General features: G+C 34.1%; 1 pseudogene across 1 annotated transcript; it reads right to left on the bottom strand.

Annotated features, from left to right (window-relative positions):
- Positions 1-6,624: 6,624 nt before the first annotated feature.
- Positions 6,625-9,133, bottom strand: LOC143590918 (LEAF RUST 10 DISEASE-RESISTANCE LOCUS RECEPTOR-LIKE PROTEIN KINASE-like 1.1; annotated as a pseudogene). Its single transcript, XR_013145577.1, has 3 exons — positions 8,382-9,133; positions 7,885-8,237; positions 6,625-7,792 (listed from the first exon to the last, which is right to left on the bottom strand). The product of XR_013145577.1 is annotated as an LEAF RUST 10 DISEASE-RESISTANCE LOCUS RECEPTOR-LIKE PROTEIN KINASE-like 1.1 (transcript).
- Between the last annotated feature and the right edge of the window lie 481 nt (positions 9,134-9,614).

Genomic DNA, 9,614 nt, shown 5'->3' with positions numbered 1-9,614 from the left:
ATTGTGGTTTGGCAAATAATGCGAATTTAGTTCAAAAAATTTTATTTTTTTGCATATGGGCCCTAAACGTTTCCCAATTCTTGCCAATTACATCCAAATCACTAACCCCGTTATTTTTAATCGTTAAGTAAGGGGTAAACATGTTTTTTCACTATTTCTTTATTATAATACTTATTTCAGTGAACTGCCGTTTTCGTCTTTGTGGTTTGTCCAAATCTGTGGTTTTAGTCCAACAGTTTTAAGTTTGCAATTTTCGTTATTGTAGTTATTTTCACTTGCAATTAAACCCGAATTTATTAACCTTGTTAAGTCTAGTTGTTAACCCATTTGCGTACCTTTCACGTGACGACCAGTTTTGTTATTTTTCTCCCCAAATAAACCTCTGTCCGAATTCGCAAGCTCCTCACATGAGGGGCTAGGGTGTATTTGGAGAAAGTGGAAAAAAGAAAGAAAAAAAACCTGCCCCTCACGTGAAGGGCACACCAATGGGTTTAACGACCAGACTTAAACGAGATTAGGGAATTCGAGTTTAACTGAAAGTAAAATGAAACAATAGGGAAGAAAATTGCAAATTTGAAACTACTGGACTAAAACTGCAGATTTGGACAAACTAGAGGGACTATAACCCCAGTTCACTGACATAAGTATTATAATAAAGAAATAGTAAAAAGACATGTCTATCCCTAACTTAACGATTAAATTTAATGGGGTTAGTGATTTGGATGTAATTGGCAAGAATTGGGAAATGTGAAAGGCACAAATGCAAAAAATAAACTTTTTGGACTAAATTCGCATAATTTGTTAAACCACAAGAACGAAAATAACACTTTCCTCTATAAAATATCTTCCACCTCTTTGCGTATTGTGTGGGAAGCCAATAAGTAACATATATAGCGGTTGACGTCTCCTTCTTGACCAACCCCATCAAAACACAATTAATCCATGAGTTCTCCTCCATTAATTATCCTTAACCCCTTTCAAACGCTAAAAAGAAATGTTGAAACTTTCATGTGGTTTCCATCTTCCCGATAGTCTAGTGGGGAGGCCAATGATGTAAGTCTAATTAAATAGATGGGTCATAGCCCTTTACTTTCCACGCGGTATTTTTTGTATATGTTTTTTTTTCCTTAAATTTTCTTTTCTTCCACAAACCTTAAATTGTACACATTTTTATTCAAGTGAATTCTATCTAGACGCAATATATAAATGCATCTTAATACTGCTGCGTCAAAAAGCCTTTCGTTCAGAGAAATTTAATAGAATTTTACAACATTAAGACAAAGTTTAAACCTTTAATGGTAAAACAATAATTAGGAAAAAAAACTTAGTTAAAATTTTGCACATTTATAAAATTGGTTGCATTTTGATGATATGTGCTCGTACCTGTTAATTATAATGATGGTGAGTTGATATATCTGCAAATTTTGATGATATGTGCTCATATACATCGATCTCAAACTCTCATTTCCGCTTGGATAAGTTGACCACATACACGTATTAAAACTTCTAATATTATGTATTTTGAGTTTGATTTAGTTTTAATAATAGCAACGAGCTTGGCTTGGTTTGGTTTCCTTTGCTAAGATAATTTGCATGTTTAATGAAGTTTTATTTTATGCGATACATTTATATAAAGAAGTTGTGAGTTTAAATTCAAGTTGGTAAATTTGAGATAAAAAAATTCATGCATGTGCCCTCAGTGTTAGAGGTGAAGAAAAGGGACAAATGGTAAATACATTACGTATAAAAATTTTTGGACAAAAAATTGGTAAGTACACTAGTAAGCAAAAAACCGGGCGGGTGTTGGTTATTTTACTGTTATTGATTAACTTGTCGGCGGATGAAATAACGTTAGAAATTAAACGAGTTAGGTGACGCGAGATTACGGACTTGTTTAACAATAATACTATTTGGGCTTTGTTATTTGGTTTTATACTTGAGTTTAAGTATAATGATAAGTGAGCTTATGATTCTCTAGAATCTCACTCCCTCAATCGATACACAGAACAAAGAGAGGACGGTTACTTCTTCCTTTGTTCTTCATCACATTTACGTAATCATCAAAATCCAATTCCATCTATGAAAAATCGATGTTTTATCCGATAAATCATTGCGTGTAACCCGCAAATAGGTTAATCTAAAAGTGATTCACGATTTAGAGATTAATTCAGAAAATTGTTTAACAAACCAAGATTGAAATCAATGTTACAGGTTTGCATCAATAATCGACTTCATATCCAGGTATGCATTTATACAACAGCGGAAAGGGGGTGGGGCGTGCTTTAAGGAAGCTTCGGCACTGCTAACACGACCAATGTTTCACGAATCTTTTTTCCGTTATGAGGTTTTGCAAACACCACAATAGAAAGACTTTTAGCAATGAGCAAAATACAAAATATGTTTAAAATTATATTAATTGTGCTAGGATGGCAAGTATGAGGTTCTCTATTTGCAACCTCTGTTGTAACTACGACAGTCGAATATAAAAATTAATCAGACCTAAATGATGTACAAAATCATTTCATACTTCACCTGTTATAAATCAAACATATATGTATTTTATTCAAATAACTTAGTTCACCTTTTTAGTTTAAATCACACCTAGTAATGTCTTATTTTTATTGCATGATTATGATTAGAGATAACATATTTAGCACACTTTACATTTTAAATTAATTTTTATTATTTGGTTTTAAAATTCGTTGGAAAATATGGTTGAACCGAACCATAAGTTTCTTAAATTATGGATACGATTACGGGCATGGTATACTGATGTAGCAAAAACGTCAAAGCTGCTATTTTTTTGTTGGTAAAATTCTCAAAATAGTCCTTTTTTAGAGAGAAACTAAAAAATAGCCATAAATTTTAACAGATTCCAAAAATAGTCCATCAAATTTGGACTGAGGAGACGAGATCTGAAAAAAAATCCTCCGGCCAATAAAATTTAGACATGTGTCAAAATCCGACGAGTTTTTTAAAAATATTGGGGGACCAGTCCATATTTTCTATTAAAAGTTTTGAAATTAAACAGTATTTTCCGACAGTCTTTTAATGTTTACTAACGGGTCCCCACAACTTCCAAAAACATGGGAAAATATGAATTCAAATTCAGTTTTTCAAGACGCATTTATGATGAATTTGTACCAAAAAGACCAAAATTTATAAATATTGAGGGACCCGTCCATATTTTTGAACTAAAATTTATTTTCCAAAGCTTTCTTGCCAGACGGATTATTTAAGTTTCTTATCTAATCCTACAAATTTTAAAAACATGGAAAAATGTGTCATTTCATTTTGTCTTTCAAGACACTTACTTAAAAAATTTGAACTAAGGGGATCATATTTTTGAAAATATTGAGGTATCCATCCATATTCTTCACAAAATCTTAATATGAAAAAGTTGTCTTGTTAGACGAGATATTTAAGTTTCTTATCTCGACCCTATATATTTTGAACTCATGGAAATATGTGCCATTAAAATTTGTCTTTCAAGACACTTACTTGAAAATTTTGAACTAAGGGGATCATATTTTTGAAAATATTGAGGTACCCATCCATATTCTACACAAAATCTTAATATTAAAAAGTTGTCTTACCAGACGGGTTATTTAAGTTTCTTATCTTGACCCTATATATTTTGAACTCATGGAAAAATGTGCCATTAAACTTTGTCTTTCAAGACACTTACTTGAAAAATTTGAACTAAGGGGTTCATATTTTTGAAAATATTGAGGTCCCCGTCCATATTCTTCACAAAATCTTAATATTAAAGGGATATTGGTTTTAAATACTCTCAACTTTGACACATTGGTAGATAACACTCCTAACTTACGAAATGTTCCTCAACACTCTCAACTTTTAACGTATTTTCTTCTAGCACTCCCGGAGTAACGAGACACTAACTTCGTTAGTGTTTATTAATTTTTTAAAGTTTAAGGGATAAAATCAAAATTTTGTTTATTATATAATTCACCATCCTCTCCAATCAACCACACAAACTCTTCCCTGCTACCAACAACCACTCACCGATGAAATCAGGTATTGATCCGTGAAGCTTGTTACGGAACAGGTTTAGTAAAGTGAGGTTCTTGAGGTTCTGGAAAGAATCTGGTATCTTGCCTGTGAATATATTATTTGACATGTCCATTGATAAAAAAGTCTTTTAGCCTCCAAGCTCTTTAGTTAGAGATCCAGTAAGCGAGTTAACTCGTATTAGAAGACACAATGTAATTACAGGTAATATTATGCAAGAGGATAAAATATATAACAATTATTAACTATTAATTTATTAAATGCACTGTATCTAACTACCTAACTACTTGAAGGAATAAGGTATCACGACTTCACCGGTGAAACCGCAGTTAGCAGCGTCAAAGCGAAGTTATCGATTTCCGGCGGAATACAGCCGGTGTAAGCGTTGTAATACCTGATGTAGATTTGTTGAAGGCTTGTTATGTTTTCGAGTTCCGACGGTATAGTTCCACCAGTGGCGGCAACTGTGATGGTTGGTGACTGTCGGTGGCGGTGGTGGTTGGTGGCAGGGAAGAGTTGTGGTTGTTGATTGGAGAAGATGGTGAATTATATAATAAACAAAATTTTGATTTTATCCCTTAAACTTTGAAAAATTACATTTTTTACCCCAAACACTAACGAAGTTAGTGTCTCGTTACTCCGGGAGTGCTAGAAGAAAATACGTTAAAAGTTGGGAGTGTTGAGGAACATTTTGTAAGTTAGGAGTGTTATCTATCAATGGGTCAAAGTTAAGAGTATTTAAAACCAATATCCCAATATTAAAAGTTGTCTTGCCATATGGGTTATTTAAGTTTCTTATCTCGACCCTTTATATTTTGAACTCATGAAAAAATGTGCATTAAAATTTGTCTTTCAAGACACGAATCTTTAAAATATGTATGAAGGAGACGAGTATGTAGTATATTCGTACTTGTCCGTCCATATTTACATTAAATCTATCATCTTCATCAATCCTCATTCATTCACATATTTTCATCAAATTCTAACTCTTGAATCAAATCAATTAGCTTGGAATGGTTGATGTTTGAAACAAGATTAACACCTCCCCGTTTACAGTTTATTGGAACATAATCATACCTTCCGTTACCGGTTTGCCAATTACCACCATAACAAACAACAACATTATCAAATTCCATGGAAGATAAGGTTTAGAGTGGTATGAGAGGATGGTTTAGGGTGGTATGAAGTGGAAGATGATGAAGATAACTCATGTATATTCTTTGGATGATCATGTCGGAAAAGACGGAATCTCATACTATATTATCGGTATAGACGGAATATAAATAAATTTTGAAGGTCTAGACTAAATTTAAACACATAAGAAATAAACTACAAACTCGTCTTCTTGGTACAAATTCACCCTAAATGCGTCTTGAAAGACTGAATTTAAAGATATATTTTCCCATGTTTTTGGAAGTTGTGGGGACCCGTTAATAAACATTAAAAGACCGTGGAAAAGACTGTTTAATTTCAAGAACTTTTAATAGGAAATATGGACTGGTCCTCCAATATTTTTAAAAAACCCGTCGGATTTTGACACTTGTCTAAATTTTATTGGCCGGAGGATTTTTTCAGATCTCGTCTCCTCGGTCCAAATTTGATGGGCTATTTTGGGAAAATGTTGAAATTTAGAGCTATTTTTCAGTTTCTCTCTCCAAAAATGGCCATTTTGGGAATTTTCCCACTTTTGTTTGACCAAACAAAAAAGTGCCAATTAGTCAAGGGAACACAGCTAGCAAGTTAGATTCTTTTTTGGTTGTTAACGGGTCAGTTCCGGTTAGATGTTTAATTCACAACTTGTTCATTTTGTTTTTAGAGCATCCACAATAGAAGATTTTTAAAGTGTTTTAAAAGAAAAATCGTTATGTGAAGGAGAGATGGTGTGATGTGATGTGGACTTGTGGAGGAAAGAAGGTGGATGGAGATTCTTGATGAAGAAAGGATGAAGAATGTGTTTGTGAGATAAGAGAGAAAGGAGTAGAAAGGGAGTGTTTTTTGGGCCCAAGTGCCATGTAGGCATACAAAAACATCCACAAAAACACATTCTATTGGTGATGGTCTTAAGGGCATCCAAAATTTGTTTCGGATATCATTTGATTTTGATTCAGAGAATTGCATACTGGTCGGTTTCAGTTACAAGTTAAAATCATTTTTAGGTCGTTTGTCTTTAGTGTGTGGATGCTTGGTTTTTACGGGCGTGACGCAATGCGCATGTCCTCCCAATCGGTATAGCTTAAATTCCAAATTAAAGAAGTCTATTTCTTCCTTTAAAATCATGTTTCGTATAATTAACATTTACTTTTGAATGAAATGATAAATCTTTTAACTCAAATTAACTTTGAGACAAATAAAAATATACCAAAGTAGTTTATGTTTTGATCGAACAATAACTCTGTTTCTCTCATATATAATACAGTTGTATCGTTTAAGCACGTTCTTATTCATTAACCTACAAAATATTAAAACGAATAGAACTAGTAGTATATATATTTTCATACTTATATCGGTGAAATTAATAATAGTTAACATGTAAATAATAGGACCTAAAATAAACAGAGTTTGTTAAAGTAAAGTTTATATTGAGCTTAAACTAAAACATGCTCAAAATATAAAACGAGCTCTCGAGCTTTGTATTATTGTATATAATTTCATTAATAGAAAAGTATGATACATAATTAAAAGTATATACACGGCCTGATTATCTCATGCTTAATGACTACTTTCATGATTCTTTTTTTATGAAAAATTGATGCTTTCATGTCATCCTTGTTCCCCGTGAGCTTTTATGTATTGCTATCATTTTTCATTGAGAATCTATCTCCGTAGCTGCTTTGCGTAGTTGTAGCACTGGTTTTGCTTGGCCATTCCCTAGTGACGGACACGGGTGAACGCAAATCTTTCAATAAAACGACCGCGTCATTTGTTTCGGACACATGAAGCATGTTTCTAGGACTGTCATAAGCCTCTATCCTACCCACGGCCTGAATATCCATCAACGCATCTAGGACCTCACTCATTGTAGGCCTCATATCTGAATCATGCTGTAAACACCTAAAAGCCAATTCTGCTACTAATGTTATCATGTTCATGATTTCAGGATTCCTATCCGATCCTAAAACCGGGTCGATTAATTGATCAATTTCGCATCTTTGTATCATGTTTAAGGCAAAGTTAGCCAAACTAACCTCATCCTGAGATCTGTTTAAGTCGACAGCCACCATTGACGATATTAGTTCAATCAAGACTACCCCAAAACTGTAAACGTCGCTTTTATCTGTTAATTGATAGCGTTGGTGATATTGTGGATCCACGTATCCTGGAGTTCCCTGAGGAGCTGTTGACACATGAGTGACATTATTCGATATAAGACGTGACAGACCAAAATCTGCTACTTTGACGCCGAAGTTATGATCAAGAAGTATGTTGGTCGGCTTTACATCTCGATGTAAAATTTCTGAAGCATGAAGGTACACCAACGCACTAGCGGTTTCAATGGCAATGTTCATCCGTATCGGCCATGTTAGCAGGTTTTGGTTCGCTTGTTCACCATGTAGGTGATCTGCAACAGTTCCGTTGGGCACATACTCATAAACAAGGAGAAGTTCATGGCTTTGCCTAGAGGTGCAACCATAGAGAACGACAAGGTTTGGGTGTTTTAATTTGGTGAGGATTTCAACTTCATTTTTGAATTGTTGGACTCGATTGTAGTTGTGCTCATGAAGTTTCTTCACTGCAACTTCTCGGCCATCTTTGAGTTTACCTTTTTCGGAGAGATATAAAATTAGGTGAGTTGATTAAAAGTAAAATTTGATCAAATCAGTGACATTTTTACTTGAACAATTAAGTTCTCACCATAATAAACAGCTCCAAAACCTCCATCCCCTATCTCCCGAGAAGGGTCGAAATTTCGTGTGGCATCTTCGAGCTCTTTGTAGGTGAAAACAGATACGCCAAAGGAGAGATTTATGTCTTCAAGTTTTTGAGACTTGTTCTTTGATAAAACATAGGAAAAAGGGTTGCTCTTACACTGACGCCAAATAATGAAGATGACCAAAGACAGTATGATGATGATAAAGGCTGATCCAATTATAACTAAAACATGAAAAAAGCAACGGATTCATGCATAGAACTAGTAATAACGAATAGAATAGAAGATGCTTAGTTCTTACCCGGAATCTTAGTCGCCCGTTTTCTGCTTGGATTTTCTTCATAAACCAAATAAAAAAATTATTAGTTATATAATATATAGGATCAAAGATGTAAATTAACAAAAGTATATGTTCAAGGACAAGAAATGTTTTCATGACTAGGTTAGACAAAAGAAAAATAAAGCAGCAGTAAATTAATACCCCATATGACGCGTGAACAATGAACATCATGTTGATTTTCAGCAACACACTGTTGGTGGTTTTTCTGACAATCATCACAAGAAGGTGTCAAAGTAAAATTAATGAAGGCAGAAGAGTCGAGAAGAGAAAATAAATTATTTTGATCAAGTCCTGGACTAATTGCCGACAATTTCGAAGGTAGCTGCACTACTTTACATGTATGCGGGAGGCCATTTGGAACTGTTCCATTGTAGTAGTTATAGTAGAAGTTGTGATCTTTGCATTCATAGCTACTGTAATTAAATAGTTGCTCAAAATAACTGACATTATTTGTGCATTTGAAGAGAGTGATGGAGGAAGTTATTGAAATGGAATACAAAAGAGGGCTTGGAGAAGTGAGACTACTCATAAGCGCATCACAGCTTTTATTCTTCACAAGCTGGTCAAATGGTAAGCTCCAGACGAGTAAAGAGTTTTGATTAAAATCTAAATTTCTTACAATCTCAAACGACCATCCTCCAATTTGAATCTCTCCACCTATAGAAGTACAGTTGACCTTGATCAACCCACATCGTTTGTCTGTGGCATTGTAAAATGGGTACTTGAACGGGGAAAATGTTGGACAACTGAAACTTTCTGGGCAGACAGGCATAGAAACGTTGTTTGATATTGCAGAATGGAGTGGTTGACAGGCCAGAATAATCAACACGGAAAATAAGACGGGAATCATCATTTCAAATTCATGTAGAAGGAATTAGAGAACTACCAACTTATAACCTGCCTTCTTGAGACATTTGATAACCTTTCACACGGACAATTCAACTTGTTCTACTTTCTATGCGATTAAGTATATATAGAAGTTTCATTACATTGGTCCTTGTTTTCCATATTGACTAAAACATTCAAACATTGACATACTGATTCCTGTCCTCCATTCATTCTTATACATCTTTCAAACGCCAATAAGGACATACTTGGAAAGTTTCATGTGGTTGCCTCATGTAACACGTCTCAACTGATAATAATCCAGGTTCCAGAAAAAGACACCCAGTTGACTTTCGACCCTATTTTATTAGAGTTTTTTTTTCTCAAAAGGGTGTTTACTTTTCTTTGTTAAAATCATTCAATTTATTATCAAACATTTTCCTTTGGTTCAAAGGCTATGCGTGGTGGAGAGGCTATAAATTGGACGAATTCTGACACCTAGCGTCCAGTCAGCAAAGAGTAGAAATTTATTTTTGTGGTGTAATGATT

This window comes from Bidens hawaiensis, unplaced genomic scaffold (assembly GCF_021521415.1).
Source record: "Bidens hawaiensis isolate Kalapana, Puna unplaced genomic scaffold, B.hawaiensis_p1.1 tig00039058_1, whole genome shotgun sequence".
Taxonomy (NCBI): Eukaryota; Viridiplantae; Streptophyta; class Magnoliopsida; order Asterales; family Asteraceae; genus Bidens; species Bidens hawaiensis.
The sequence above is the reverse complement of the archived record's forward strand: the minus strand, read 5'-3'. Positions and strand labels throughout refer to the sequence as shown.